The sequence below is a fragment of the Mustela putorius genome, unplaced genomic scaffold, assembly GCF_011764305.1.
Source record: "Mustela putorius furo isolate JIRA1106 unplaced genomic scaffold, ASM1176430v1.1 tig00003836_pilon_pilon_pilon, whole genome shotgun sequence".
In the NCBI taxonomy this organism is placed as follows: domain Eukaryota; kingdom Metazoa; phylum Chordata; class Mammalia; order Carnivora; family Mustelidae; genus Mustela; species Mustela putorius.
The window spans coordinates 4,469,718-4,493,149 of record NW_025421989.1 but is presented as its reverse complement, the minus strand read 5'-3'; the positions used below and the strand labels follow the sequence as shown (position 1 = coordinate 4,493,149).

The 23,432-nt window shown below is 48.1% G+C and overlaps 1 protein-coding gene across 1 annotated transcript in view; it reads right to left on the bottom strand.

The window, feature by feature from the left end:
• The window catches only part of STS (steroid sulfatase), a 124,722-nt gene that overhangs the window by 36,614 nt on the left and 64,676 nt on the right, over positions 1-23,432 (bottom strand). The window lies entirely within an intron of this gene.

Genomic DNA, 23,432 nt, shown 5'->3' with positions numbered 1-23,432 from the left:
AGAGTCAGACACTTGACCAATTCTGCCACCCAAGTGCCCCAACGTTCTTATATGAAGAAAGATGTCTATAAATATTGTATGACGAATGCCCTCTTTTGATAACTGCAGTAGCTACTCGTAGGTACAGTAGAACTTTCCATTCCGAGTACCAGTGTTCCTTACACCTTCCTTTTTCTTGTCCTCATGGTCCTCGCCACACCTGAGATCATACACTACCGCGCCCCCCCACAGCAACGCTTCAACAGAACCACAGTTCCGACCAAAGCAGTAAGAGCAACAGGGAACACCTACTCTTTGCTCTTTGCTGTCGAACCCCTTTATGACACACTCTCTTATTCAGAACACCTGAAACCCTAGGAGTAAACGCTGTAGGCTCCCCTACTCTGACGGGAACTACAGGGCTCTGTAAGGACTGTGACCTGCTGAAGCTCACACTAAGTTAGGACGTTGAAAAGCCTGGATAAGGGTTAAAGCTGCTTCCAAAGGCCAGACCCACAAACCTTACATACTTAAGCGGATGGGCTCGATGCAATTCTACAAGGGGGGAAGGTAGAGATGCCTACTGAAATGCTCCTGGACAAAATGCTAGGACAGCTGCTTCTCTTCAAATTCACACAGGACAAAAGGAAGGAAGGCTGGGTATACATTAAACAAGGGTAGGCATGACTTCACGGCTGTTCCATGCACATGAGGGATGCGTGCAAGTTTACTGTACTTTTCTACCTACTTCTGTTTATGTCGACATTTTCCATGAGAAAGAAACAGAAGCTGCTTGGAGACAGAAGGGGCTGAAATACGGCCTGTCCGATTAGGACGCTGTGGTCGGCAGTCACATCAGCAGTAAAAGACGGTCAAAGTAGAGGAACCCCATCTGTGATCTCCACAGAGAGCCGTACACTCCAGCTTAACTTCGTAAGTTAACGCATGCACTTGGACTCTGACTGCGGTATTAGGGTCTGACTCCACTTCTGATGTTTGACTGGGAAGAGCTCGTAAGCCTGGCCAGTCCTTATTCGACGCGCGCCCAGGGAGCTAAGAAGAAAGCTTGGGTGCTGTCCCCGGCAGTGCTGTGGGGACATTCAAGCTATGGCAGCCCCTGCTGAAATGCTCCGCCCGACCCGGACCTCTTCCCACCGTGAAAGGTCAATCATTCTCTTTTCTCATCCCTCTCAAGCTATTTTCAGACCAGGCGGGGCACAACCTTGCTCCCCTCCAAGAAAGCCTCATCATGGGCGTAATTAACCTTTTTAATGTTTTTTTCATCGCCTCTTGCTGTTAGTGTGGCATCCTTAGTCGAGATCTGGGAACCAAATTTAGGGCAGGGGACCTGTCTCATGGCTTCAGGATCAGCAGAGCCATTGAAATTTTATAAGGACGGCAGAAATCCCTTGCACCAGGAATAAGTGAATATGAGCACATGCGACCCGGCACACAGGTCGTGCCCCAGTGGGTACAGGCCCTCTGCTTTGGGGCTGCCCCTTCACCTCGGTGGTCCAGAAACGGAGGGCAGAGGCTGCAGAGTCAGCTTTCCATGGAGGAGGCACAGATGATTCCCAAAGCCAACGCAGAACCCGAGAAATCTGTTACAAAACAAATTTTTTGCTATTTGACTGCGAATGCTACAGGTTATGGTATGTTCAGTCTTCAATTTTTTAGCTCCTAGAATAAACATCCCAGAAGCCACACCATATACATAAATGTCACACTCGGAACCAAGGAATAAGATGCACGAGGGCTGTTTTGGATTTGTGTCCCAGGATAAATCAGGATCAGGCAGACACTGACTGTGGTGTTAGTACAGCAAAGCAAATCACCTACATGCTTGGGGACATCTGACGCGAACACTAATTTCGGCTGAATTATCATTCTATATCATTATATCGTTCCGAATATGGTAATTCGTTCAATGAGTTGACACAGGAAGAAGAAATAAGACAATATAACCCCGCTTTGAAGGGAAAATGCCCCTTTGGACTCATACAGCAATTTCGGAGTCAAAAAACATGGACTTGGGTGCCTGGGTGGCTCAGTGGGTTAAAGCCTCTGCCTTCGGCTCGGGTCATGATCCCAGGGTCCTGGGGTCAAGCCCTGCATCGGGCTCTCTGCTCAGCCGGGAGCCTGCTTCCTCATCTCTCTCTGCCTGCCTCTCTGCCTCCTTGTGATTTCTGTCTGTCAAATAAATAAATAAATCTTTAAAAAAAAAGAACACGGACTTATCCGTTAGCAGAGGACTGAAGATTTTACTTCCTTGTGTTGTCATTATTAGTTTGCAAAAGCTGTACTCCTATGCATCTCCATTTCGAACAGAATTCACCTTCCATAGATTCAGAAGAAACTTAGCATGATTTTTTTTTTTTTTTAAACTGTGCCATCCGGGATGATCTGTATGGACACAAAACCTGCACACACATATTTAACAGCAGTTTTATGTATTACTATGAAAATCTTGAAAACAACCAAGATGTCCTTTAGTAGCAGTCTCGATGAAGCATAGTCTACCAGACAATGCCATGTTATGCTGCTCAAAAAACAACGAGGCATCTGGCAACGGAACGACACCCATGGGACGCCTGGGTGGCTCAGTGGGTTAAGCGGCTGCCTTCGGCTCGGGTCATGATCCCAGCGTCCTGGGATCGAGTCCCACATCAGGTTCCTTGCTCAGCAGGGAGCCTGCTTCTTCCTCTGCCTCTGCCTGCCTCTCTGTCTGCCTGTGCTCGCTCGCTCTCCCTCTCTCTCTCTCTGATAAATAAAAAAAAGAAAAAAAAATCTTTAAAAAAAAAAAAAGACAAGACACCCATGATGATGGGTACGTGTCATTACTCCACAGCCCAAACCCACAGAATGCAGGACTCCAATAGTGAATCCTTCTAGAAAGTCTGACGTCTAGTCAACAATAAGCATCTGCGTCGGCTGGAGGGCACCCCATGCACCCAGCCAATTCACGATATTCTAAGGGGACCCGTGCAAAAGAAAGGGAGAAAATGAAAACAGGACCTACGACTCAAGGTTCCTGCAAACTGAAAACTGCTGAAAAAAGCTGCCAGCTACGTTCTGAAAAAGTGCCTTTTCAGATGCAACGTCTCCATCCAAGACTCCTCATCCACGTACCCAACATGCGTCAGGAAGCACCTGGGCAGCACAGGCTGCGTGCGGAGGGCGGGTGCCTGGGCGAGAGTGGTCCAGGCCCTCAGAGCCTCCGGGAGACCGGTGTTCTTGGTTCGAGCTCGCTGCAACACCGGTTTTCCATGTCCCCGGCAGGCCCTTTCCATCTCCAGATGAACCTACAGTTGTACTTGCGACCGAGACTCCTTCTATGAAATACATATTATATCTTTCCCCATGCCAACATTCCTACCCCCCCCGGGATTTCTTCCAAACCCCAGTATTCCCAATAACCATAATAAGATATTCACTCTGTCCCCGTCAATTTTTCTCATCCGTTGCCTACAGTGATGACTTCATTTTTTTCATCAAAAGTGCCCTGCTACAGCTGGGCTCGGATGAATACAAGAGAATCTAGCTGAGCCATCACGCATCGGCAAACAAAGGACTAGTTGGCCAAATGTGTGCAGAAACTGTCAGCTTTCTGATTTCCTTTGAGTTCTCTCTTCCCCAAAAGACGCACTCTGGATCCCATGCAGTTTAGGTCTTAGGTCAGAATCTCATTTGTAAAACCCCGAGCCCATGAACTGTTTAAGTTTTCATAAGATTGATCCCGTAACAGTCTAACATATTTCTCTTCTAAAAACGCTGAACGGAAATCTCCCGTGAGAACAAATGCTGGTGTATTATTCTTGCTTTCAGCACCGTGCCGCAAGTCAGAGGTCCACAAATATTATTTTTCAGCAAGGTTCTCAAGGTATAATAATACCAATCCATACGGGATGATAGTTTCAAATGACCGAAGGTGGGCTGGAGGATAGCTTATAAATGAAATGTGTTGTTTCCAAACCTTTCTCACATGGTTCCCTGCACGAAACACATACAGAAAATAAGCCATTTCGGGAACACTTGGCTATTTAACTGGGGACAACAAGACCCAGCTTACCAAAAAGCAAGAACTTCAGACCCGGGTTTTGTAAGTAAACCAGAAGGACACAATTTGGAAAATGTACAGATGTGGCTCCTTCCTTCTCCGGGTGTGAATGTGGCTTCCAGAAGAAGCCTAATTTCGACAGAGTTCTTCATTCCGTTTGTTCATTCCACAAACAAGTGTCAAACTGCTGTCGAGAATGAGACCGGGACCCTCCACGCAGGACAGAGAAGGCTTCCCCAGGCACACGCCAGTTCTACATCCTGCCCAACAGAGAGGCTTCCACATGGAGCTAAGGGTTCAGGCTCTGCCTCCTGGCTCGTGTAAGAGAGACCTCGCTGGACTCGTCTGTCCCCGGCGGGCTCAGTGGGGTTTTTAACTTCTAAGTCAGAGAGGATGATGTCCAATAGTGAAAGTGTTGCCAGGAGACAGAAAAGAGGGGAATTTCAAACCACACAGACCAAGACTGGTCACGCTAGGATTGATCAAGTCACCCTGGTTCTTACAACGGAGTCAGAAAACAGGCTCGCCTCCTTGAAGACTTGTGATTTCAGCTGTTCTGTCTTTGTCTTTTCTCCTACAAGGCAGGTCGGTCCAGACAAAATATTGGACCAAAATACTGTGAAATAACCATTTACCTCTTCGGAAGCACCGTTCTTATTAAGGGGGAAAAAAAAATGTTTCAAGCAGCAGACAGCAAGAATAATTAAGAAAATTTCCACCGACTCAACATGACCCCCAGGGAACAAAAGAAGGGCCCCTAAAACTATTTTAGGAAGTGTTTGATCTGATCAACAGGTTAATGGTGGGACTGAACTGATCCCGGGGGGGGGGGTTAGAAGCTGAAGATTAATAAATGAAAGTCGCTAACGACAGTCTGTCAGGGTGGCCCAGACCCTCTGTGGGGCATGTGCCGTGCTTGGTGTTGTTCTAGAAAGCTAGCTTTAACCTGTGTCCTCACGCTCTCCCAAACCTATTACCGACCGGCACAGAGAAATCCGACTGTCAGTGGCCCTAGAAAGGCAATTCTTTGTTAGCTTACGTGGGATTAGAAGCAGAGCCCACGTCCCATATTTCAGGACACAACTGCCAAAGCGCAAAGACATTTACTCTCTCTCCAGTGGGAAGCAGCGCCCGCTGAACGCAGGTAAACTTGACTTAGTACTTCCAGAACAAATGGTCAAGATTTCCAAAATTTGGTTCTGATCTTCTCTATGACGTGGAGCTCAAGAGATCTCGCAGATGGGACGTTGGAAAGCCTATGAGTTATCTATAGCATAAAACCAAGGTCAAACGCTCACACATTAAAAAAAAAAAAAGTATCTGAGCAAAAATGAAATCCCAGAGATGGGATTCTTTATCTCCCCTCTTACGTCCCCAGAGATATGGATACGATGAGCTGGCTTTTGTGCTGTGGGGGCAGAGCTGACGTCCTTTGGTAAGACTTCTCATCTGTCATCTGAGGGTATTTTTAGGGAGAAGCAAGCAAAATATCGTAAAAAGCACCCAACGCCGCATCTTGTTTGATTTCCGCTCCATCAGACTCACCATACCCACGAACATGGGGATCCCCCTTCAGTCATCTCGAGGACTTTCACATCTCCCACGGGGACATGAAAATTTCCCTCAAAACACATTTAGGAGACATCGCTGATCACTTTGCAAAGAGCTGCGGGGAGGTAAGCCAACGCGACACCAAGGCATCCAACAAGGCTGCTCTAGGCATTCATGTAGGTATTTTGCTTTTCCTTCTTCTGGGGGATGAAGACTAACAAGGGAGACCTTGTATTTAGAACACCCGTCCCCCAGCACATTCCCATCACACACTGGCGTTCTCCCAATTTTAACGAGCCGACTGACCGCCCTGGGGACCACGCTAACGGGAAGACTGATTCAGTCCATCTGGGGCCTGCAGAACTTCTGAAACGCTCCTACATGACATCTGTCCGTCTGCAAAGGCCATACTTTCCGGAAGAAAGCGCACGTGTGATTAAATGTTTAAGAAACGCTGATGTGTAATAAATGGAGATGGTTGACATTTAGGGATTTCATCATGAGATTTGGATACAGTATCAATTTCACACCTAACTTTACACTCAGGAAAGAAACATAGTAACGTAGACTTGGGATTTTTAGGGGAGTTACCAAAGGGAAAAGCCCAGGATTCCAACGTGGCTCTCCTACAGATGACCCTGGGCTCCCTCTTTGCTGGAACGTCTCCCTCCGGTCAGTTCCTGTGTGAGCTCCGCTTTTCCGGGAAATACTTCCTTATTTCGCGCCGTACCTGGTTGTTATGATAATGTTGTGATTTCCTCCATTAAGCCTGTCTGTGCCCTCATCACAGCCGTAATGTGTGATTTATCCCCCGCACCTGCGCTCGCCATCTGGGCTGTTTCGCTGCTCGACTCTGCTCTCTTCTTGGGCTAACAGTAACCTCTGGTTTTTTTCCTGCCACGCCCCCGCCCCCAACCCCGGGGCACTGCATTTGCTGAAAATAATCTGAATTATTATTCAGCTCATTCTCATCCCCCGTGAGCTCACCGGGGTTCTCCTGCGTCCACGAGGCAAAGGCACGCGGAAGAATAGTGTCCCCGCGTCTGTTTAGGGCAATCACACACGTGTGTGGGAGGAAGCCCAAAGCTGGCGTGCCTGTGACTCAGAGGAAGCCACTCCGAGTTTGAGCTTTTGGTCAATGCTTCCCTAGCGTCCTAAACATCACAGTGGCACGGCGGACCCGGGCAGCAGGGTCTCTCAGCACTGGTGCAGAACTGCCTGCAAAAGCAGTGCTCCGAGGGACCAAATGCCCTTCCCATGCGTGAACCCGCCAGGCCGTTGTACTTCCTGCACGTCCCTGTCTGCTAGACACTAAGGTTTGGGGACGCTGGGGGCAGCGCTCTGCCCTTCTGAACGGCCACCGGCTGAACCTGCCCTGGGGGTTCTCCAGACATTGCCTCATGGCATGCAGGGTCCAATCAACATTCCTGATGCTCAAGGACACCACCCACACTCACTGTTATTTTACAAGCGGGGGTTTTTGTTGCTGTTGCGTTTTGTTTGTTTGTTTATTGGCATTGGGTTCTACCATCTCCAAAGCCACAGGCACACAGTCAGAAATTCCGTTCCACCGGCACATAACTCCAGTTCCAGGCCTGCCGGGCACGCGGGCTCACACTGCACCGAGCTCTCCTCCTGGTGATTCCCCACTCATCGAAGTGACCTTTGCGTCTCCTTCTGAGTGCTCAGGCTCCCGGGGAGAGTTCCGCCGTTCCTGCCGAGGCTCTGGGCACACGGACTCTTCCAGAAGGCATGAGGTCCAGAGCGGGCCATCTCAAACGGAAGCTACAGTAGCCATTGGGATATTCAGAGACGGTGTGAATTCAAGTTTGCTTTTTCATCAGACGTTTTTCTCATCCATGAACTGTTTCCAAGAGCTGGCGACCTCCCCGTCAAGCCCATGTGTCACCTCAGAGTTTGGGAGACAGTGCAGGGAAGCTGCGCCCCGGTAAACTGGGAGTCACAGTGATTTCGAGGCATCGTGTGTACATTCCAGGCAAAGAGGTCTCCCACATGTGGGAAATAAGAAGAAGAAAAAAAGGACATTTGTTGACTACCTGAGCATACGGGGCACTGTGGACTGTGCTCTGAAGACACGACCTCAGAGAGCTGATTAATGCCGTGAATTCAAGCGGGCAGAAGACAGCTTGCAGGGGGAGGCATCTTGTCTGATCTCTGGACAGGTCCTCGCTGGGTCCTGACTTAAAAGCAACAGGTCTCAGATCTCCCCCTGACTTCTAATTCTGACCTCACCTTTCAAGTAAACACAGCGGTACGCAGTGCAATGTTACCCAAACACTGCTCTAACTCACCATCCCGGGCCCTCGTGCCTCTTCTCCTTCCATGCCTAGAAACAGTAACGAGCAAATTCAACATGCTAAAATGGTTAACTGAAGGGGCAGGAAACATTACCCCAAACACTGCTGTCCTGCACGACCCACACGGACGTCTTACTGTTTTCTGTATCGGGAGTCCAGTTTTGAACGCAGATGTCTTTACGGTATACAGGGCAAACGTGAAAACATGGGGCTTGGCGGAGTGTCAGAACCCAGGAGCTGGAAATGCACCCTACAAAAGCCTGCACACGGGCTTGCGTAGACAGTGCGCAGCTGGACAGAAGCCGTCTCCCGCCCCAGCTAACGCAACAGTCCAGATTCCCCTCCGGCTATAAAGGACACATGAGAAGAACGCCTCCCCGTAAACTCATGAACCCACATGCAACACTTCAGTGAGTTACCGGAGTGTCACCAAACGATTCCACAGGCCAGCAGCTGTTGGTCAACCAACGTTCCTCCTCCATGCACGGGGGGGGATGGCGGCTCACGTCCATATTATCAAACGCGCCCACATGTTTTACTAATCCCGTTCGAATTAGTTGGGACTTGATTTCCTGGATAATTTATGATGTTGCTCGGTTTATGGAAAGGATGTATCCAACAGCATTAGAATCGATTCATTTTAATTCGAGATGTAAATTCAAGGTAAAATAATATCCGTCCAAGCCCGGGAACGTAAAATTAAGCTTCGGGCTTTGTAAAAACCGTAACGTTCCTAGAAAGTTGATGAAATCCAGAGGTTAATGATTTATGAGCTAAATTAATTTAGAGAACCAGAATCAATAGTCCAGACAATGCATTTCCAACTAAATATTACAGCGGAATGTTTGCGGGGATTGCCAGACGTGCCTTGGTCCTGCCCGGGTGACCTCCCCCGTGTTTCTCCGTCTCCTACTCTGTAGTTTTTAACACCCCTGGGCTAAGGTTGCAAAAACCGCTTTTTGCACACAATGGAGTACTTTGCTACACATGCAGCATTACTGGAAACCCACACAGGAACGAGAGAGAAAGGAAAATGTGCACCATGCACGTTTCTTTTACTCTTGCTGCCCCGTCACTGGGTTTTTCTGATACTGTGATTTATGTGCAGCTTCCCAGATGTGCTTACATGCAGCACACCCACCACCAAGAATCGGTTAATGGAGAAAAGCATGTCCTGGTGAAGATGAGGGTGAATCTGGAAGAAAAAAGCAATGAAAATGAACGCAGGTGAGGGCAGAGTCTGGGACCAACGGCGGCGATGATGTAGCATGTCTGATGGGTGAGTAAATGGGTCAGACGGTCGTGGAGGAACAGACAGAAACGAACTTTAACAGCTCCACTCGTATGTCCCTGGTGGCCCAATGTGTCTTTGTCTTTAACCACACACTACTCCGCATTTGGCTCTCTGGTAGGAATTCTATCCTTTATCTCCTCAGAACGTGCTGAGTGCAAAGCCTGATAAACATGTTTGAGGAACTCACATCCCGTGGGCACGAGGAGCTCCATGTTCAGATGCCAGGAGGTCACCCGTGTGCACAGATGCCAGATCCTGCTGAGCAGACAGGGACAGAGAGCCAATGAGATTTGCAGAGCTGACCTCTAGAGACCCAATGAGATTTGCAGAACTGACTTTCAGAAAGCCAATGGGATCTGCAGAGCTGACCTCCAGAGGCCCAACGAGATTTGCAGAGCTGACCTCCACAGGCCCAGTAAGATTTGCAGAGCTGACCTCCAGAGGGCCCATGAGATCTGCAGAGCTGACAGTCACATACCCAGATGTCATCCTTCCCCCTAAAATAAAAGCAAGCTCTGTGACCTCTCCCATGGCTGCTCTCAGAGCAGAAAAAAAACCAACAACAAACAGCAGGCCAGTGGCATTTCATACAGTGAACCTGGGAAGAGATGGCCCTGGCCTACGGTATGCATTTCCAGGGCCACCTAGATCCAGGTACCAGCAAGGTAAGAAGAGCCCTCCTCCACATAAAATAGATAGTTTCCATGGGAGAATAAGGAAACGGCCTTTCTGAGGCTAGCCGCCGTGGCACGGGCATGGACTCCAACGCGAGGTCCGGAAAAATGAAGATGTGGCCAAGCAAGCAGAGGTCACCTGTGGAGGCACATCAGCTGGGGCATCTCTTGACTCCTGGTGAGACAGGCCGGGAGGAACCCGGCAGGATATTAAAGCTCCTGCAAACACAGAGGCAGGGGACCGCATACTGTCTGGAGAGGATCCTGCCCGTCCTCGCCAACACTGTGGCTGCCCTGTGTCCTTCACACTATTCTGGTCAAAGATTCCCTTTGTCCTTCCTCTGCCTCATGGACGACAACCGTCCTGGGCCAACGGCACCTGAGCAGCACCTGCTCCTTTTTGCTGGAGCTGGGTTTGTGCGGAAGCAGCCCCCAGCTGGGATGCCCGCCCAGAGAGACCCCCGTGCATAAAACGACAAAGCATTTCAGAGACGGAGGCAACCACCCTACGTGCGAATACCGTTAATTCCTTCCACGTCAAAATAAATCACAATGTGCTTTGACTTCTCGGCCTCCCCTCTGCTTAGCTGCAAGATAGCAGAAAACAAAACCTAAATGTCAAGCTGTGTCAACAAGGCGAAATGGATTTTTTTCCTCAAAGTCAGTCCTCGAGGCTTCAGAGATGGTCAAAGAAACTTAGTGACTGTAGGTTGTGTTCTGCCTAAAGTACAGCATGTTTACTTGCTAAAATTGAGACGCATAAATGCATTTATACGATGCTGTTACTGGAGAGACGTGGCAACACACAGCAGTGCCGACAAAAGTATCTGATAGGCAATTCCACCTGCCAATGATTCAAGTTAAAATCCTTAAAATGCGGTAATTTTGTCATATTTGTTCTCTCCCGAGTCTTGTCTTACTTCGGAATGAAACGACATTATGACAACAGCGCTCCTTCGATAAGCACTTCCGTTAACCGGAGATGTGCACAGGTGCAGAAGCTACGCTTGGCCACGACGACGGGCTCAAGGTGTTCCGCAGCTGAATGTCACTGAGGACTCGTTCCATGACGTCAGGGACTGGTAAACGTCAGAAGCCAATGGACACGCCGCCTACAGTTGGAGACGTGAGAAGGACATCGGGTGTGCAATTCGCAAGCACCCGTGGAAGTCCAGAAAGGACAGACCTCTGTCCCCATTGGAACTCTCTGCATCGATGGCGTTGGCGGTGCCCCGTGGAAAAGATCTATTTTGGATCGAGAAGGAGTCATTTATGGAAACGTGCTACTTTTCTCCTCACTGCTTGGGAGCAAATAAAACAATGTACACACTGTCATAAGGAAACGGTCCTCCCCAAATGCCTTGTTCCTAAGGAAACAAGAGTCCTGAGCCATCACCGTCTCCAGCCCGGAGCTCCGGTGCCATGTTGAGAGAGGCGGGTCCGGCGGCTGAGCCCAGCAGTCGGCTCAGAAGGCAGATGGTGAGCAACCACCAGGCTCTGAGCAAACCTGAATTCCCGTTGCTCAGGGCTCCTTGGAGATGCCACTCGTACAGACTGTAGGCACACAGTCAGGCTCAGTGATCTCGGAGGACAGAGACATGGAAAGGTGGCGGTCACTGTTGTCTCACGGGCAGATGGGTAGCAAGACTCCAGCCCATGAAACCGTGTCCTGGGACATCTATGGCCACGTGCCTTCTGCCTCCAGCAAATGAGCATTATTAGGAAGTTTACTTAGAGAAATGGCACGAGCGAGGCACAGAAAGACAGGAGGAAGTCGATGGGCGCTGTGTGTGCAGCCGCCATCATCACCATCATAGCAAAACGTGCAGAGGTCTTCATACATCCCGGGACCGCTTCAAGACATCCAGCAACACAGGCAATGGTATAACCCCATTTTACAGACGAGGAAAGAGAAGCACAGTGAGAATGATAATCTGCCCCGGCTTCCAGCCAGGGGCTCCCGGGGTTGCAGCAGAACCTCAAGCTTTGGGCCCCAAATCTCCACCCTTTCCTAGCACGGCGGCTGCCAAAACATGCACAAGTCACATGTCACGAGGCCATGCGTCCTGCTCAATACCATCAAGGACACAAACGCATGGTCTTGGGTCTGAATTCTACCCTTGCCCCTTCTCGGCTGAGAGAGCCTGCAGGGGCACACTTCATCCCTCCCACGTGCCTTCCTATCCGTATCGGCCAAATGGGCCAGCGAGGGTCCGTCCTCAGGAGACCAAATGAAGATGAGTATGGAGGCCTGATGCCCGGAGACAGAAGGTGGTCCTGAGTGAGGACCAGGATGTTTATCATCAGGAGGATCAGAGTCGTTACGGCAGGGGGCAGCTGGCAGCGCCGTGGCTATGGGACATTCGGAATGACAGAGGAAACCAGAAGAGCCAGAGGGAGACGTAAACCCATGACCCTGAGCCACCCACTTAACATAACATCCAGGAACAGTCCACATCCCTAACGGCCTTTGGCCAGTCGCCTTATTAGGTGGAAGAAAGAACCGAGCTTGCGAATTGTTCGCTTTTCATTAAATCATATGTTCGTGAACATGCTAGAAATGTCTTCTAATGATCCTTCATTGTTCTCTTCCCCGTGCTGAAGGCAAACATCAGTGTGGCTTTAACACCGGCCACTGAATATCCTGGAAACGAGACAGACACATGCTAGTTTCTGCCTCCTCCCTCTCCCTAACTCTCTTTGAAAGTCAGACAACTAAACAGATGAACTACAAGTAGAGCCCCTCCAGGGGGCAGCCGCGCAGAGTCCCGGGAGCACACCTGGAGCTCTGGGACGCGAGTGGGATCACCAGTGAGGTCAGGATGCCCCAGGCTTCCCTTGCAGCCCGGGAAGACGGTAGGCAGCACAGCAGCCATGTCCTGTTGGGGGCATTTGGGGACAACCGCATCCCGATGTGATCCAAAGGGTCTGTGTCCCAGCCAGGAACAGCAAGAACACCTGCGGCGGACAGGTGCTGGGGGGAGGGGTCAACAGACCCCCCTGCGTGCCCTCATGTACTTTAGCACCAAAGCCACTGGTGATGACCCCGGGAGGAACCGTCAGCACCGCCCACTCACTGAGCAGACCTTCCCTCATGAACCAACTGGTGCTGCTCACCTTGGGACGTGACCGCTGGTCGACACCGACCAGGCTGAGAGTGGCCTTGGGGGCCTCATTAGTGTCAACTCTGCACACACCTTGCAGGAAGAGCCTGACCCGATGCCTGCTGCCCAGAGGCAAAGTGCAACACTGGGACAGCACGATCCATCTTCCTCAACAACCACGCTAGCCAGGAGTGCGGACCACCTGAGACCAACAGCTAGAACAACGAGCAAATGGTCACACACCTGTTCCTTTCCATACTTTACATACCTCACTGTAGAGCATGAGACCGAACACATATTTGAAGGAAACACAAGGGAAAAGATACATAACTTTGTAGGCAGAAAAAGCCTTTTTAAAACCCATTGGCAATCCCCAAAGTCACAAAGGAGAGGCACTCAAATCTGACCACAGAAATTCACCAGAAAAAGAGCCTACAAATAAAATGAAAAGACAAAAAAAGCAGGAAAAAAATTGTAACATACAACAAGGAAACTATTAATGTCCTTTCTATGTAAAGAGCCCATAAAAATCAATAACAAAAATGATAGACAACACAATAAAAAGCACTGAAGGGATATGAGAATGGAATTCTTAGAAGGAAAAACATAATGGCATGAAAATGTATAGTTTCAACTAAAGGTGTAACTGGAAGGAACACTGAAATGGTGAAATAGCAGTTTTCACCTGAGAAATAGAAAAGTAAACATCTTTTCCAAATCATAATACCTAGATCTGTTGAAATTATAAGAAAACTAGTATCCACACACATTACCAATGTGTGTCCCCCTATAAAGGTTTAAAAAAGACAACAGGTTTCAGACAGTACCTACTAAAATTCAATTTTCTAAGACCCTTTGATTCAGCACTTTTAATTCTGGGAAACCTGTCTTTCAGGAACATCCCACAAATTCACAGAGATAAACAGAAGAGAATCGTCACCCTGGTGCTACCTGAAACAGAAAAACAACAACTTGGTAGCAACTCCACGGTCCCTCCTAGAGGAAAGCTTCAGTCAGCTGAAATTTAAGAAACATGATGTGGAAATCGAAATGCTGAAGTTGAAAAACAGCCCGGTATTTACTTGTGTGGAAAAGGAAAACGGCAAAAACCTGTGTGGAGAGTTTGTATAAAACACTCTTAATAATAGGACCATGTCTTAATTTAGTATATAAGATGGGCAACACAGAAGGAGTAGACTCTGTGTCTGAGATGGTCTGTGAAGCTGCCCATCATGGGGAAGGCACGTCTGTAACACCACTTGGGTCTGTGTTCTTTGGTTTTGCTCGTGTCCGATTACTTTGGCAATTAGAAAAACAACCACAATGAGGACAACATTCAAACTAGAATAAAAATACTGATGGCAAAGCCATGTCGCAAAACTGAGATGCGGATGGACAGGTACCTCCAAGCTGTCCTCCTGAGCTCTGTGCACCCAGGACTCAGCTGTTGGCTTGTCCTGCCGCAGGGCAGCCCCTGCATGGACAGAAAACTGTCCCCACACAGAAGCACAGAGGGAAGCAAGATTCCACGTCGGTCGGGGCCATCCCGTGCTGGCTGTGTCCTGCAAACCAGCACTCAGAAGGGAGTCCTCAAACACATCTCAGAAAGTGACAATCACAGAAAATCCTGGCCCGGATTATTTTATTTTCATGTACACGAAATTCATTTATTTTTTTTTTCTTCACATCTGGAAGGTGTACGAACTTAAATAAAATTATATACTAGGAACAACATCCCATGTATGACACGGAGGAAGTTCTGTATTTTAAAAATATACATTAAGTGTTCTGACCTACCTCCACGGCACATTTCCTGAATTTTTTTGCACACGCCCCGAAGCTTAGTGCAAACCTTTGCAAACCAAGCATGTGATTTCTTTATACTATCTCTTGATTAAATCAGTTTGGCGACCGTGGAGAAAAAATTATACCTAGGCAGGTCTGTATTGGACGTCCCTTTACAATGTATGCATTGTCTCACTTCCTAGATGTCTTCCTAAAGTTTTTGCAACCTCATTAGGTATCCTGCATTCAGGTAAACAGTGCTCTCTGGGAGTGATTTCATTTCTCTCCTGGCTAGATCTACTGGAGTAAAAAATCTGTCCACTGGGCAGGGGTATTGTAATACAGGTTCTGGGCAGAGACTGTCAGTCGGCAGGCTCTAGGTCATCATTATTTTGGTAAGAAGGGCTTACGGCGACAGGACTGGAAGCGGTCTTTTATCTGATTCAGAGCTGAGGTACCACGCTAAGGCTATACACAAGATTTGATAGTCTGGGGTAAGTTAGTAGAGTTCCTTGTTTTGTTGCCTTTTCTTAAATTTTAATCAATCTCCACTTTGGGGAATTAGCATCCCACGGAAGTTACTGAATTAAACAGATTTAACAAACTCTGCCAAAAAAGTGTGCTATTTAAGATGCACCTGAAGAGACACATGAGGTCAGAGGACTCCATGTACACACACACACACACACACACACGCACGCACACGCACACACGCCCCCAAGCAAATTAAAGTCTGCTGAAAAATTCCAAAAGGGAATTTTCAATGACGAGAAGCACCAGTGTGAAAATAAAATCCAATTTGTTGCTTGAGTTGAGTTTTAATAATTGTGTCAGAGAAGCCTTGGGATTCAGAAAAAGCCGATACGGGCTGAATCGTTAAAATAGACCTTGTAAGTAAACTGAGCGCTACGGTTAGCAGCGGCAACTTGGAGAAGACTGGACGACCTTGGCTCTTCACCAGGGCATCCTGGGATTAGGGGCGTAAGAAAATGTGCTGACTCTGCCGCATAAATGACAACAGGCTTTTTATTTGTTCAATTTTTTAAAAAGCCAAGAGAAATGTCTGATTTCTTGAAGACCCCATATAACACGGCACACGTCATTTTAATAGGTTTCCTGTGTCATTCATCATATTACTGAAGGTTTTTGGGGGGGGAGGGGAGGTGATTATTGTCATCATTATTATTATTTCAGAAATCATAATGCTCAATGCTACCAAGTGTGTAGTGATCGGACCCACGACGTTGACACAAACAACTCCCTTTCCTGGTATTTATCTTTTAATCCATTCCTTTGTACACGTTCCTTCTACATTTCAGGGATTTTCTCTGTAGTAGCTGCTACACGTGCTTTTAAACTGACTTGTTACCAGTATTTTGATTTATCTTTTTTGACGTCCAGAAATTTAAATTTTATGTGAGTCCATCAGTATTGTCGTTTGCTGTTTATTTCTTTGCTTTTAAACTTAAAAAGAGCTGGCTTAAGCATATCCTGGATAAGTAAAGCCCAACGGTAATGATGTCCCTGCATTCTTTCACGGGTCAATTTTCCAAACTCAATCTGCATGGGCAGTTCAGTTAGATGAGTGGGGGACAGCGGCACAGCATAAAAACAGATTAACAGCAGGTCAGTGTCATATGCCCCCTCCATGAGCTTGGGTAAGTCACTCTAGTTGCCAAAACTACAGCTCCCTGAGAAACTGCCTTCTTTGTCTGGACCCGCATTTTTTTTCGTCTTTGTTATTTTCATCACCATCCTCATCTTCATCATTCTTCATTCGCCATCATTTTCTTCACCACAACTATTATCTCCATCACCATCACCCTCTTCATTATCATCACCTTCAGCACCATCACTACTACCATCACACCATCAGTGTCGTCACTATCATCATCACCATCATCATCACCACCATCATTATCATCATCACCATCACCATCATCTTCTTCACCATCATCATTACAATCAACAGTACCATCAGCAGCCGACCATCACCACCACCATCATCATCACCATCATCACCATCACCACCACCATCAACACCATCATCACCATCACCATCACCATCATCACCATCACTATCACCACCACCATCATCATCACCACCACCATCATCACCATCATCACCATCACCATCATCACCATCATCACCATCACCATCATCACCACCATCATCACTATCACAATCCTCATCATCACCACCACCATCATCATCACTATCATCACCATCACCATCATCACTACCATCACCACCATCATCATCACCATGATTAACATCATAACCATCATCATCATCACCATCATCATCACCATCATCTTCACTATCATCATTACCATCTCCACCACCATCAGCAGCAGCACCATCACCATGACCATCATCACCATCACCATCATCTTTTACAAAATCACCATCATTACCATCACCATCACCAGCATCACCATCATCTTCATGATCACCATCATCTTCACTATCATTATTACCATCTCCACCACCATCAGCAGCAGCACCATCACCATGACCATCATCACCATAACCATCATCTTTTACAAAATCACCATCATTACCATCACCATCACCACCACCATCACCAGCATCACCATCATCTTCATGATCACCATCATCACCATCCCCTCCTCTTCTTCAAAATCATCTTCTTCATCCTCATCACCATCACCATCCTCCTCTTCAAAATCACCTTCATCATCATCATCATCATCATCACTATCATTATCATCATCAGCAGCATCAGCACCATCATCACTGTCACCACCCTCCTCTTCAAAATCATCACCTTCATCACCATTAACCACCACCATCATCACAACTATGATCCTCATCTTTTTCATTATCATCACCTTCATCATCACCATCACCTTCTTCACTATCAACATCACCAGCATCACCAACATCACTGTCATCTTCTTCACCACCATCACCACCACCACCATCATTATCATCTCCATCACCATCATAACCATCATTATCATCACCACTATCATCATCCCCATCCCCATCACCTTCACCTCCACCACCAGCACCACCACTACCACCACCACCACCACCATCATCATCATACCCTCCGTCTCTTTTCAGTGCATGCAATACACTCACTACAGGGCCAGTACCACCAAGGTAATCATAATGGCTCCCAAAGTGTAACCATCCTATGGCAATTAACATTATCACCTATTCTTAGCCGTCTTTCTTGAAAGGCCAACTTTACATTTACAAGAGATTCTCTTTCTGGGCTTAGTGTTCTTCTCCATCATTCTGTCTAGTCTGGGGCCAGGGCATCCTGGCTTCATTTATTTATTTTTACTTAAACTCTACACAGCACACTTTTAAACACAATGTGAGTGAAGAACACTCAAGAACTCACAACACATCCAACCTTGGTTGCAGAAGACTGGAAGACATACTTGTTCCACATGAGAAGCTTTTGAGTTTTACTACAAAAGGCTTTAACGTTCTGCATCCCACTACATCAGAGTAGGAACGGTCCTGAGCACAGTCCACTGCAATGTGCAACACAGCTATAAGGTGACAATGAGTCACACGTTCTCAGCATTTCACTCTTAATACCGCCTCCGTGCCATGGAGCTGACAGATGGGGCTGTGCTGTACAGAGCCGGAAGCCAGCATGCTTTAGTGTGCACAGACCACCTCCCTCCCTCTCAGAAACCTACTGAAAACCTGGAACTTTGGCCAGTGACCAACCCTTGAAATAATTTTCAGGTCTCCACTGAGCATTTGATAAAACTGGAAGCTCAGTTAATGAATGTTGGTCCATAATGGCTCTACTTGCTCCCTCTAAAGCACACCATTACTCATACAATGTCTTGTGCAGACATCAACCTCTTGTTTCAGACATCTGAAAGTGAATGGACCTAATCAGCTATTCCAGTCACAGGGGAGCGGAGCCTGGTGTCTATTATGCGCGTGCACTCACAAAGAAGGAGCCAGCTGGATGCCCCGGTTCTCCAGTCCCTTGATGTGCTTGACACAAGAAGCCTGACTTCTTGTCTTTTATCCAAACCCCTAAAAGCATCCCCCACACCTGTGCATACCTGAAATGGTTCCACTTCTGCCATGTAAACACTTTGACCTCCTTCCAGGTTTCCAACACATCATGTTTGGAGGTGCAACCCATCACCTCCCAAGCCACTAGCCCCCCATTCTCCTCATTCCCCTGCCATGGCCTGACACGTGGGTCATTCCCTAATGCCCCAAACTCCAAGGCTGAATTGTCTTTTGTGATACTCTCTGGCAGCATTTCAGTCAACAGTCTATTCAATGATCCATCTGCTGCCTCAATGCCAGACTGAAAATTACCCAATTGCCCATTCTGAGCCAACACCTGACTCCTGGTCTCCCTCCAAGCAGAACACAGACCAGACAGAGTCCAGTAAGTTATCCCCCTAATCACGTCTCTCTGTGCTGCTTGAAGAAACACCCCACCCCCACTGACCCTGAGCTCTTCAAATATTGAGCGCTCGGGTACATCCTACGACTCTAACATTCCTAGTAGCTAAACCTATTTGGGTCTTTTCACCTCTTCCTAGCTGGAGTTGACTGTCTTTTGAAGTATTCTTTACCCCTGAGTTCTGATAACCCCATTCCTATTCTTCTTGGTCTTCTACACTTCTTGTTTTTCCTTTGGGGATTATTTCTGTTTTGCCCTTCCTTTGAATGGTTGACCCGGCCTTCCATTTTCAGAATGCATCAGAAGCAAACACATTATTTACACGCTTTAGAGGGAGTCCCCGTTTATCAAGAAAAGGAGCGTTTAAACACTCAAGACAAAACTGATGTATTGAATCCCAAAGGAAATATCCAGCATGGTGGCCCAGATTACATTCCTCAGAGAACCAAAGAATCACAAAAAGAATGTTACCATTGCCTTTTTAGACCCTGTGATGCTAGCTGATGAGAAGCAGAAACATGGAAGTTCATCTCTCAACTTTTACCTTGGATTTAAACAGAAGGAAACCTTGAGTCATGACTTACTCAAGTGTTTTCTGTATCTTTTCAAAGCATGCTTATCCACTCCCACAGGTGGACCTTCATGCACACAGGTAAAAGCCATGCTTTCCTAGCAATCTTAGCACCTTGGACAGGACCTTGCAAGTATCAGGCACCTGACTCCCCTGATTTCACCCTTAAATATGATTTTCTGGGGCCCCTGCTATGCTCCTGGTCTGCAGCATTCCAGAAGCAAATGTCTTCTACATGAACCCAACCAGAGCACTTAGGCCCAGGCACATGGACCTACTAAGTGAGGGATTATCCACGGGGTCTCACAACGGTCCTAGAAAGAGTCCATGTTTAAAGTGAGACTCCATTAGACTCTTGCCCAATAAGCCAAACCTTGGTTAGAATTACGCCATAGGTTTGAGGGGCTCTGACCAACACCCAAATCTCCCCATGCTTGTGTTCCTTGAGGTTCTTGGGACTATCCTGACCTGCTAAATGAGACCTTCCAATTTATTCTCCATTCCTCAAGATGGATTTGATGTGTGGCCACAGATACCACGTGCTATGTGCTTAACTCTACGTCGGGCACGGAAAAGAGGAGCTCGCGCTGTCCCATAACACCTAGCTTGTCTTGCATGAACACATCTGCTCTTTTTTCCTTCTGGTTGGCTGTGTGTTCCTTCCCTGCACCCAGAGAAGGTGGCCCTGTCCAGCCCCACGGAGGGAAAGGCAGGGAGAAAGGGACGATCAGACACAGCCACCAGTGGGTACCACATCACAGATACTGGGCAACGGAGAACTCGCTCCTCAAGACTTCTCCATGCCAACAGCAAGGCTGGTGGTGCTTCTGCTGAAGAAAAAAGCTTATGGTTTTGGTTTGAAAGAAAGAAAGGAAAAAAAAAAAAAGCCATGGAATCCCAACCCTTGAAGCATCAGGGACTTTTTCTTAGTTGAAAGGACCGACCTAAAGCCTGAGATTTATATCAGCGTTCACCTCATTGTGCCTGAGCTGCATCTCCCTTTGTAGGATCCAGGACGGGCTAGTGGAATCCTAAGCAAGTAGTGATTGATGATGCCTTCCCGTGGCTCTACGAACAGCACGGGGCTCTGAATGAATGGTCAATGCATGCAGATTCTGCCCCACAGACCAGAGGAACGGTACGAGGCACACAGAAGAAACCAGCGGCGGCAACCGCCTCTGGCCCTCCACCTGTTCCCTCTGCCCCGCTCGACTTTACAGATCCCAAGAAGGAATCACTCCACTTCCTGGGGGACGGAGAATAGCTAGGACGGCACACCGTCAAGATACCGGGTGCCCATTTGAACACACTGATTTGGCTTATTCCTCCCCAAAGCTCTACATCTTCAGAATTACTTGGGATTGAAAATTACCTGTGAAGGTCTCCCAGGTGCCCCCAGGATACCAGTGTGAGGGTATCCTGCCAGAATGACCTGGGGGGCTGTGCGTACTGGCCCCGTATGCCCGTCCATCCCTTCCCCAAACTCTGGAGCAGCACATCGGCATGTTTGCCAGGACACACATTCAGCCCTTTCCACACCGCGTTATTTTTGGATCTCCTGGAAGAATGCTAAATCCTCCACGGTTCCTAACTTCCCTTACGTCAAGGACCATATCCATATAACTCACCGCCTCCGAAAAAGAAAATTAGGCTCCCATATTCAACAAACGTGTGTAATGCAAGAGTGAGCTCCTTCCCTCTGACTGATGGCTGGCCATCCGGCACTGACGAGGTGGCCTTTCCCGTTACAGGGAAGCGGTGGGACCGGGTGCAACCACCTTCACGCTCTGGGGAAACACCTGCATTCAGGTTCCTGCTCATCACATCTACTGATTCTGTAAGATGTACACCTGAGGCAGGCAGGTGCGTCAGCCTTCACCCACCTCACCTGCCTCACCTTCAGAATGAGGACAATGAGCACAAAGACTCCCACACTGACGGCCCATGGCACAGAGGACGGCACGTGTGCAGACTCCCCGCGCCGGCAGTCCCTGAGATTATGAACGAAGGCTAACCGCCCGTCGGTTCCTTAGAGGGATTTCTAGATCCAGGATGTGAGTCTACCCTGTGGGGTCCGTGCAGGACCCCTTCTGTGGTCCTCGCTGCAGATCTGCCCCCTCACCATAGCTACCCAAGACAGTGGCGTCCCTCGGCTAAGAATAAGGCAATGACACAAGGACGTGGCGTGGGAATGACCACGGAGGAAGCACAACTAAGTAGTGAACGTTTTCGTCATGGCGATGCCTTTCCAGGTTCAGGGAACCCTGCACTGGAGAATGCTGAGTTCCACAGAATGAGGTCGTGTCCAAAATTTTGAAAGAAAATGCTCCAGAAGGAAGAGATATGCCCTCTGCTGCTACCCACTGCCCTCTTACAAACCTCTCTTGCAGGAGGCATCATTGTCAAGCAAATATCCCCGTTTCATTTTATTATGTAATTTTTCAGAACGCCGCAGCCCCCTCAGCCTCCTAAGGAAAGGCTTTTCTTGAAAAGAAGGGATGTTCCTTGAAACACTCTGATGTTCTGGTAAAACAGCAGAAATGTCCTGACGCATGGATGTCACTGCTTTGCTTTTTTGGCAAAAAGAAAAGCACAGAATCATCTACAGATGGGACATCGGGTTCTCACGCACCCTCAAAGACTCAAAAACGTGAACTGTTTCATTCTAGAGGGGACCTGGAGGGGGAAAACACTGAGCGCCAGACTTGCTCAGGAGTCAGGGGACACATCTCCGGCAAGATAATGAAACAAAAACTCATCAGTCCGCTGGATGGCACCAGCACGAGCTCGCGTGTTACCCCACCAACACGGTCATCCAAGAAACACAACAGTCATCCAGGAGGTGAAACGTTTTATCGAGTCACACCGCGAAGGTGTGGAACACGTAAAGGGATTCACAGGCGACACTGAAAGAAGCAGAAGAGAGTCAAGCTCGTCCTGGCGTCCGGGACATACATGAAAATCTTCACAGGCATGGGGCGCGGAGGTGGCCCATCCCGGGACATGAGGGAGAAGGAGGTGGACTCAGAGACCCCGTGAGCACACACCACGGAAGTACAGGCATCTGTCCCGTCAGTCTCAAAAAGGGGAATGTTGTGCTTTCGTGAGCCCCAGCATTCATCACAGGGACCCCCTCTCTGTTCTTCTACAGAATCCCAGACCCTCAGAGAAGAAAGAAGCCAAGGGCTTGCCTTATCTGAACTCTTCAACGAGAGACGACAGAATGGAAGCCTCAGTACTTAAGACTCTCTCGGACTCACGGACGCTGTGCCTGGACAGTTAGAGGGAGCACGAGGCTCCTGTCCTCCTCCCAACGCTCCTTTCGAGACTGAACAAAACGGAACAAACCAAAACTTGTTCTTCTCATCGTCCCCATACGCAACCAGCATCACGTTCCATTTGTAGCTCAAAACCAACTGACCACAAAAAAAAAAAATTAAAAACAAACAATGCTCCTTGGCAATGGTCACCTTATTTCCAAATCATGTAGATGAAAGAGTGAAAAACTATCGATTTGGTGCACAGAGAAAAACAGGAAGAATGAGAGAAGGAAAAATCATAAGCAACCTGCGGGCTGGTGACATTTGGACAACGGTGTCCCCTGTTTTCCACAGGGATGGCGCAGCATCCACACAAGGGACAGGGTCACCGGCAACGACAGGTGCTGAGTGACGG